The 9,265-nt window shown below is 32.9% G+C and overlaps 1 long non-coding RNA gene across 1 annotated transcript in view; it reads right to left on the bottom strand.

Moving 5' to 3' along the window:
- The window catches only part of LOC118183699 (uncharacterized), a 342,152-nt gene that overhangs the window by 308,074 nt on the left and 24,813 nt on the right, over positions 1 to 9,265 (bottom strand). The window lies entirely within an intron of this gene.

Below are 9,265 nucleotides of genomic sequence, written 5' to 3'. Positions count from 1 at the left end.
AAATGTGCAAATTCGCTACTTTCTAGAAACCCACATACTTGCCTAGCAGCAACAAAAGAGCTTTGAGTGTTCAGTGACAATTAAACTACACACTGCGTCTGTTGTCGCAGTTGCACTTTTAAAATACCATCTAACAAAAGACGAAACAACTATTACATTTGAAATTCAGTTTATAATAAGATGTTTAGTCTATGTGATACATTCTTCTGTCTGCCTGTAGTATACACTGAATCTGACTTTAGTGTTGTATAACTTTAGTGTATTTTTTATCAACTTAAGTGTTTATCAACTTAAGTGTTTATCAACTTTAGTTTTATCAACTTTAGTGTTGTATATTGCAAAGTTCGCGAGGAGAGTATATCGATATATAATAATTGTAAAAAGATAAATTACAATTTTGAATCTTATATTTAAACCAAATCCTTTTAAAAATCAAGTAAAGCTGCAAGCACTTAATCCAAGATTAAAGAACTAAAACGATAAGGATTCTATAAGCTGTACTGAGATATGCATATCTACGTAGATATTAGTTTTTAATATCTCCTTAATTTTACAATAAACATAAAACTAATTACTTTACTCTAACACTTTATAAATACTGACATTTTAATAGTTAGATTTACAAATTCCTCAATATACTAAAGTCCGTAACAGTCATATAAGAATGAATTTAACTTTATTAGGATTAAATAAAAGGTCTTTTTGACAGATTTCACGTTAATTGCTATACGCTAAGAGGAGATAATGACTGCTTACATGAGCAGACAATCAACCGGTGCGATAGAGATAGGCGGAAAATTCTTGTTTTAAGCTCTTAGTCTCTACCGAGAAATAGTTCTGACTATAGAACGTAAATTTCTCATTCTAACTGACGTATTCACTAACTCAAGTCGCATCAGTTCCGACAGCAGTCGGAAAAGTCTTCGCCCGAAACAGCACCATCCAAAAGTAATGCAGTCTGTTAGGAAATAATCCCTGATTAGACAGAGTAGCTTGGAACATTACCCACTCGTTGCTCATCTCGACAGAGCTGGTAACAGGAACACTAGATCCTTTCAAGCTAAAAATCACGAAGACCTTCTGAATACAGTCCCCTTTAAATATAAATAGACTACAACACTTTTTATCCGTCGGAAAGGAACCTTAATATATCAGTCTTCTCTTGCCCTTCATCATATTCGGACAGAAACCGTTACATATCACTCTTTTCATAAACGACAATACCAACACAGAATACCACAATTCATCCCGTCATTTGCACCCTTAAATTAAATTTAGTTAACTCCTCAAATGTCTTTTCGGTACTCTATTTTTTCTCTTTATATTTTCCTTTTTTCGCTCTCTTCCCACATTTAGAATCCAACAGCTTACGTTCCAGATCGCCAGCACTTTTTCTTCTTCATTTCGATTAACTCCCTGCAAGAAACGTGAATGCTTGTTTTATTCAGACAAAATGGGATTTCTCCTAGAATTATTCCTCTTCATTACTACTATTTTTTGAGTTTTATGTTAATTTGAATGAACATTTGTTCAGTAAACGTATTCTTTGTTCTTGATTGAAGAGGTTTTCCTTTCTTTACTATTTCATTTCCATGGTCACAATGCTGTGCAATTCTATTTTGTTATCCATATGTTAAGAGTATGTATGGAGTGATATTAATTTACCTTTTGACTGTGTAACCACGGTAAAACGCGCTCATAATATTAGAGCATCAGATATTCGTAGATGTTTTGTAGCAAATGTGCTGTTAAACATCTATTAAGAAACCCTTAAACGTATCTATAAATTAATTTGACAGGTTATCAAGTATGCAAGAATCTAAGAGACAATTTTGTTATATGAAACTGTTATGGAACATGAAATTAGAGATTCTGATAAGATGGCAAAATTGATTTCTACTGAATTTATACTTGGATTTGTTATCCTTGATTTGGCGATACAAGGGAAAAAAAATCAACCATTCACCTTGCGCTTCCGAAAAACGTACGAGAGACTAAATATTCATTTATTGTAGCCATTATAGCATAACAATCTATGACTTGAGGATAAAAATGACCAATAAAGAGGAAAATACGTCCGACAGCAGTTCTGACAGCATCTGTAGTCAAAGCCTTAGTCACGATAAAGACAACAGAAAATGCAATCTTTCACATGGAATGAACGAAGAAACGTCTATGCAATATGTTTACAGTTAACAATTTACGTACAAGAGTATCAAGCATAAAGCAGCCGCAAATATAACATATACCTAAATTTGTTCCTCAAAGTCTAAATATCTGTGACTTCATACTTTTAAAGATATTAAATTTTAAAACAAAATTATCTTTTTATTAAATTCTCTAGATTTGTCTTGAACTCGATTCAAAAACGTTCAATTGAAAAAAAAAAAAAAAAAGTTTACCTCATAACTACGTGTAACTCCCACCAGAGTGCCTTATTTCAAAGAATCCGGATTTATAATTTGGTCATCCCGACTCATCATTTACACAGAGTCTGATAACGCTGCCATTTATCCTTGATTCTGGTCATTAATACTAAATGTTCGCTTTTATTGTTATTATCGCTTACTTTTTATTTTGCGCGGACGTAAGGCATTAACTGAATTATCTGAAGTATTAAATGCCTTTTATTTGACAATATCTGTACGATTGTAGTAGCCAATATGCTAAGAAAAACTTCCAAAATAACGGTAATTAATGCTTGATTTTGCAAACTTTAAACTGTAGAAACATTTCTACTTTTCTAGACAATAAAGGAAACTTATAAACTAAAACATGGAAATTTACCACTTTGCTTTGCCGTATAGGAGTTAAGTTAAAACTGTGTTATAGCTCCTCAATAATATAACTTAAATAAACGTTAAATAGATCAGAAGCAGTTAGATTTAGAGCTAATAAAAATAACATTCAGTCAGTCGAAAACTCATAATCACATTTACTGTTCATATATATAAGTATATGATGCTACCCATGTATACTCTTATTATTTACAACCTCTTGCTATTTACTGAACAGATAAATCATCACGTCTGCGTAAATATTCTCTCAGCCTTCTGTGAGTATCATTACTGTTCAATGATTTCGTTTACGTGTCCCACCGCATGACTCATCAAACCACCCCACTGTCACATGACGGGAAATCGTCATGGAATGTATATGAAATATCATTGTATAATGAGCAAGAGAATTAATGGAACTCATAATTATATTTTAAGTTCATATATATAAATCTATTTATATATACTCTTAATATTTACCACCTCTTGCTACCTGACAAACAGATAAACCATTCTACTTCATAAATCTTCGGGAAAAGTGATTTAATGAAATTGGTTAATTAAGTCTTTAGATGTTCACCATCTCGACTAATCGAACAACTAATCATTACAACTAATCGAAATAAGTGGCAATCTGATGACGTGAAATTTAGGTAATAAAGTGGACAACTGAGTATTTTCGAGCAGTGCTCCAAGATTTTTTTCTCAAATTAATACGTTAATGAGTATACAAATTTTGTACTGAAATAAGTGCACTTGGTCTTTCTCTGAAATGTTACAGCAGATTAGATAAATACTTAGTTGAAAGACTGATCAGACACTTCCAAAGCTTAACCATTTCATTTTTATTTATAATTAACTTATAATAAGTGATAATATCAATATAAATCTTCAATGAAATTTAGGCAAGTTTTCATGTGAAGGCATACTATGAATGCACTTGATTCATAGTCAGAAGCCATTTATAGTCCACCACTCTGCTTGTCCTACTGTCAAAATCAGGTCGTGAAGAGTCATTGCACATACTTGTCTCTCTTTCCGAGGTTCTTCAAACATGAACACCTGATTTGTAGAAATCAGTACACGTGTTTTTTCCCAGAATCCCTGGAATGTGGATCATGCTCAGTGAGACTCAGCAAAGTTCGACATCCATAATAATGAAATTCGAAGGTGAGGTTTATTTTTCTGAAAGCTCCAAGGAAAATGGAAATATAAATTAAAAAGATATTTTTCAAATTGATTTAGTGTGTTTTAGTGTTACATTTTTCCTTAGCCTTATATGAGTAATACTATTGTCAATTCGTTTAGTTCGAGAACTAATGAACTAATGATACTCAATCTAAAAACTTTTACACCTAATCCCACTGCTAAACGAAGAAGCAGAAGATGCTAGCAATGAAAGCCAGCATTTCTTTCGCAAGGAATGGATAATCTAGAAGGTGTTTTTCTTATATTATTGAAAGTCTCTTAGAACTAGAAAGGAATTGTTGTATCATCATAAAATATATTTGCTATCATAATGGCAGCATAACATTCCCATTTTATATCTATGACCACAATTTACTGCTGCACATCGGAAATGCCTTAATTTGGATATTAATATCAGTTACTTAATTTGAAATTTTTAAAGCATCAAGAAGATAAATTGGTATAGCCTTTATCATTATTAAGCTTCGAGGTTAAATATCGCCAACGCTCTTCTCACGGAAATTGCTGTGCTTTTTCAAAATGGCCTTTTGCGGGGAAGGGTACATTCCATTTGTATGCCGAAAAGTATTCCACACATTCAATGTACAGATTCAGTCTGAAACATAATGGAAAATTTTATCTGAGCAATCCGGACCTTGGACCTTTTGCCAATATTCATATCCCATAATCAATAAGACTGGAACAATCTTTATTCCATCTAGTGTGTATGAGACAAGCATATGAGTTTTATTTCCACAAAGGAATTTCGTCACTAATCTTCATTTTTTGTGACCTGCTCCTCGGATGGCAACCTAATATCCCTTCTCACTCTGAATTATACCCGTAAAGGAACTTTTAGAGGAAGATCACCTACTCTCTAGAAGAAGGATTGATATTGACTGAGAAGATGAAGATGATACACTGAGCCAAAACGGCAAACAATATTACATGTATAACAATAATACAGGAACTTTCAGAATATATTATAAATAACATGTTACAGAAATTAACACATGTTACACATATGTAAAGGAAATTGTTGCATGCATTGAAAATAGGGTACAGAATCATCATTATACCAATCATTCGAGGAAGACTGCTATAACCTCTATCCTTAAATGCTTATAAAATTGTATTTATCTAAATTTGTAATAGAATTTATCAAAATGAATTTAAAATGTTTGTGATAAAAATTTCAGCAGTGAATATCGAAGAAATAAAATCTACCAATCAGAGGAGTAAAATATTCCTCGTGTCCTGAGATGTTACGTACAAAACATTGTACGAAAAATCTTAGGTATACTTGAAAATAAATTACCTGATATGAGTCATTTCATAATACACGCAACGGAATAAAATGTATAATTTTCTGATTAAATTTGAAGCGAATACAGAATAGACTAATGTACCGATCATCTTACTTTTAATTCCTTAAATGAACGAACACTTCACTGGAATTTTTGCTCTATAAGATCACGTAAAGATTATACTTTAGCCCTTCAGCACACCTCGCATCAGATCTGGGAATGTTTGCGTCAAATTTTCTATTTAATTTAAAGAAAATTCATAATTTTAACTACACGTAGTTAGGAAAGGTATTTAAGGAAATAGATGCTTTAGCTGCATTTTTCTTAAGAGCCTTTTACTAATGAGGTATGCAACTAAGAATAATTCATTTATCCCCTTTAAGTGCAGGTCGATACAATAATATAGATATCGACTGCCACCAGAGCACACGATTTCAGAGGCTGCAACAATAATTTAACTCCCCCCCGCCAAACACAGCTGTTCCTCCTCCCATTTCATGGTTTTGTTATTCTAACGGGTGCATCCTCACCTCTTTATTTCATTAACGTTCGTTTCATAAATCAACCTTTACTAAGCCTTTACAACATAACGTAAGCCAGTGTAAAAGTGATAAGTGTTACGTATGCTTAAAGTATTTACTTCCAATGTTACTATATTAACCAAAAGTGAAAGTATGGAATTTAAGCAATAGTTTTGTTTCTAATTTGTGCCAGCTGATCTTCAGCTTAACTTATAAATTTCGTAGTTATTATGAAGATATAAAACTTACATTTCAATATAAGAAATATGATTGTTATGTTTAAACTCCTTCATCGCGTTCAAAGTATACTTTTGTTTTATCTATCGCAATTACATTTGAATAAATTTAATCATGTTACATTTGAAATTTTTATTAATACAGCAGCTATGCTCAATAATTTAGCAATGTTTAAATTACCAAATTTAAATTATAATGGAGTTCGAAGAACACGTTATCCTTTTGCCACTAATTACACTTCCTAGGGATGCAAATAATTATCGTGACATATCAAAGAGAAGATTTTACATTATGTTAAGTAGCGGTAGCAGCACAATATAATTAAATTAATTACCTTCTTTAGATACGATAAAAGGATATTGTTAAACTCTTTAGTCCATTTAAGATATCTGAAAAGAGATTATTTAAGAAACTTTTCTTCGTAATATGCATTTAAATTTTCTATCTTTTTTTCCTTTTCTATATTAAATAAAAAAGAAAACATCAGAAGAATGTGTTCTTTACCTGAAGAATTTGTCAAACCTAAATAAATCATTTTTCCTACTGAAAGTCTCATAGTATTACAGAAGCTTTCTTTAGAAAAAATAAGGAAATGGATTTTTTCAGTGGTAGAGTTAACACTTTCTTGGTAAGAATCGGAATTTCGCTTAAATTACACACGAAAATATAGGACATTATAACAGAAAAAAGGGTCTCTGAAGGCTTAATCGCTTCTCATTATATAGTATGCTGACCATATTTCAATCAAAGCCTCATGCATGATTGATCGCTGTAGGAATCCAGTAAGTATATACTTTTCATGTCAACTGTTTTCAAAGGTTTGATTAGATAATATAATAATTTACACGATGACAGAAAAAAAAGAATTGCAGAATACGCTTTATAATGTAACTTAAGACAGCGACAGTTGCAAATTAATTAAGAAGCGCATTTGCAATTGCAAATTAACTCTGATTACTTCGATATTCCAAACGTATAAATAAGGAACACAATGTCTTAGAATGGAATTTGTTATGAAAAGCAATTTCTACCAAATTCAATATTTAATTTTCGTTCCTTAAATTCATATAATATTTTTCAGCGTTTGATTGGTTTCAGTTTTCAGTGATATTTTTTATCATTCGTATAATATTTTCTTAATTTCCAAAAATTTGTAAAAGCTATAATTTGGTAATCTCTGCAAATGGATTTCTGACATTTTTTTAAACCACTTGCATAATTACACTGAATCTGAAATTCAAAGTATGAACAGTTATACTTAATGTTATTCATTCGCAACAAATACAGAGTGTGTCTACATATTTTTAGAGCGATTTCGATAAAGAATTTGAATGAAAAACAAATTATTTGAAATAAATTGCAGGTAATAGCTTATTGTAAACTTTTGGGCAACAGCTTATATTTTTAAATTAGAAATATCGTCTGAAACTTTTAAATTTATTCTTCTTTCGTGTAAACATGCTGCAGATTGATGAATACTTTTTTGTGGTTTCCGAAGGGAAATACTCCAGTGTTCAAATTCAAAACTTAGTGAAATGCATAGTATTAAAATTTCTATGTGCAAAATACGTAGCTTTATAATCCTAAATGGGGAAACCGTCAGATATTACTTCTACATGGAAATAAGACTACAAATGAATACCAGAAAAAAGAACGTACAAATCCAAATGTTTCGAAAGTTAAATCATTGGTAACACAAGAAAATCCATCGACGCAGAAACCAATTACAGAATCTTTAAATAAATCTGTAGCAAAACTAAACAAAATAATAAACAAAGTTTACAATTTAAACAAACTATACAACATGACATTCACCAGCTTTTGCTAAGGCATGTGGCTCATTGCCTCGGCAAAAGCTGGTGATGCTCGGCAAAACATGTACAGCCCTGTATGAAAACTGTCCACCAGGGAAGAAATGTAAATACATTGTGATCTTAATAAAACTTGGCTTTACCTAAATGAGTCTCCCCCCGCGGGTCGACGTAGAGACCTTTGCGAAGTTATTGGCCAGGATGTGTACCTAGGCAGTATCGACCACTTGGGATATACAAATCATGAACCTAGTGATTCTGGAGGCTCCGGAAAAATCACTTATTGGCTCGCTAGGGCTCTGGCACGTCCTGGAGCATATGGCTCTGTAACCGAGGGTGGCGTCGCGCGGACGCTGGGTAATGTCCCTCTGCAACGGGCAGGCCGAGCGACTGGCAGGTAGCAAATCATAGTCAACGACCGGAGTCGCCAAAGCGATGCGCTCTTCTCACCAAGGTGCGAGGACAGGGGTTGAATCCCTGTGCATGGATCTGAGAGATGAGCGGACTCTTAGTGCCATTAAGTTGGCGGAAAGAGGAAAATATTTAAAAACCATCCGTTTACGTAGATAACTGTATGGCTAGTATGGAATCGAAAATATAGATGAGGAAGTTTGTAAATGAATCATAAATGATTATGGCTTTGGGCCATTTTAATTTAAGGTTCTAGAACGACAATATAAGAAATGTTGTACCTGAGGAAGAATCCTCCCCAGAAGAAGATGTGCCTGTTTTGAGTCTTGTATGGCATACAGATACAAACACTTTATCTTGAAAAATACATCAAGATATAAAATTGGATGACACAGTTACTAAAAGACTAGTTTTAGCTACCGCTCACCAGGTGTTTGACTTTATAGGACATGCGGATCCTGTAATGTTGATTTCAAAACTTATTTTACAGGAAACTTGGAATTTAAGGCTTAAGTGGAGCTCTAAAGTTGCTAAGAAAATACAATGAAAGTTTAATTCTCCGTCCGCACCTTGGTGGGACGGATGGTGGGTGCGTTTAAATTTAAATTATAAAACATATATTAAGAAAAAGTATAGGTCGTGCGTTCCTTGATTATGAGGAATGACTCACAGTTTTGTGCGATTATGAAAGAGTTGTCAATTCAAGACCACATATTCACGTGTCTGAGAGTATTGAATATCTCTTGCTTTTGACTCCTGAAAAATTTTGCACGAAACTCCACTGCCAGGTGTGCCTGACATTGACAATATGGATAAGGGAAAACTAGGTAAAAGAGCGAAGTATCTCCAGAGAATGAGAGAATTGTTAATATTGAGATTTCGCTCTGAGCATCTAGGGCAATTAAGACAGCAATCGAAAATTAGAAAACAAACCTCTCTCCGTAAGAAAAATTGTTTTCCTGGAGTATCATAATAAGAACAGTTCGTACTGGACGTTAGCACGCGTAATTCAG

This window comes from Stegodyphus dumicola, chromosome 5, assembly GCF_044657685.1.
Source record: "Stegodyphus dumicola isolate Sdum_Otavi_A_Nest chromosome 5, ASM4465768v1".
NCBI classification, from domain to species: domain Eukaryota; kingdom Metazoa; phylum Arthropoda; class Arachnida; order Araneae; family Eresidae; genus Stegodyphus; species Stegodyphus dumicola.
Note: the sequence above shows the minus strand (reverse complement) of the source record. Positions and strands in the feature narration are given on the sequence as shown.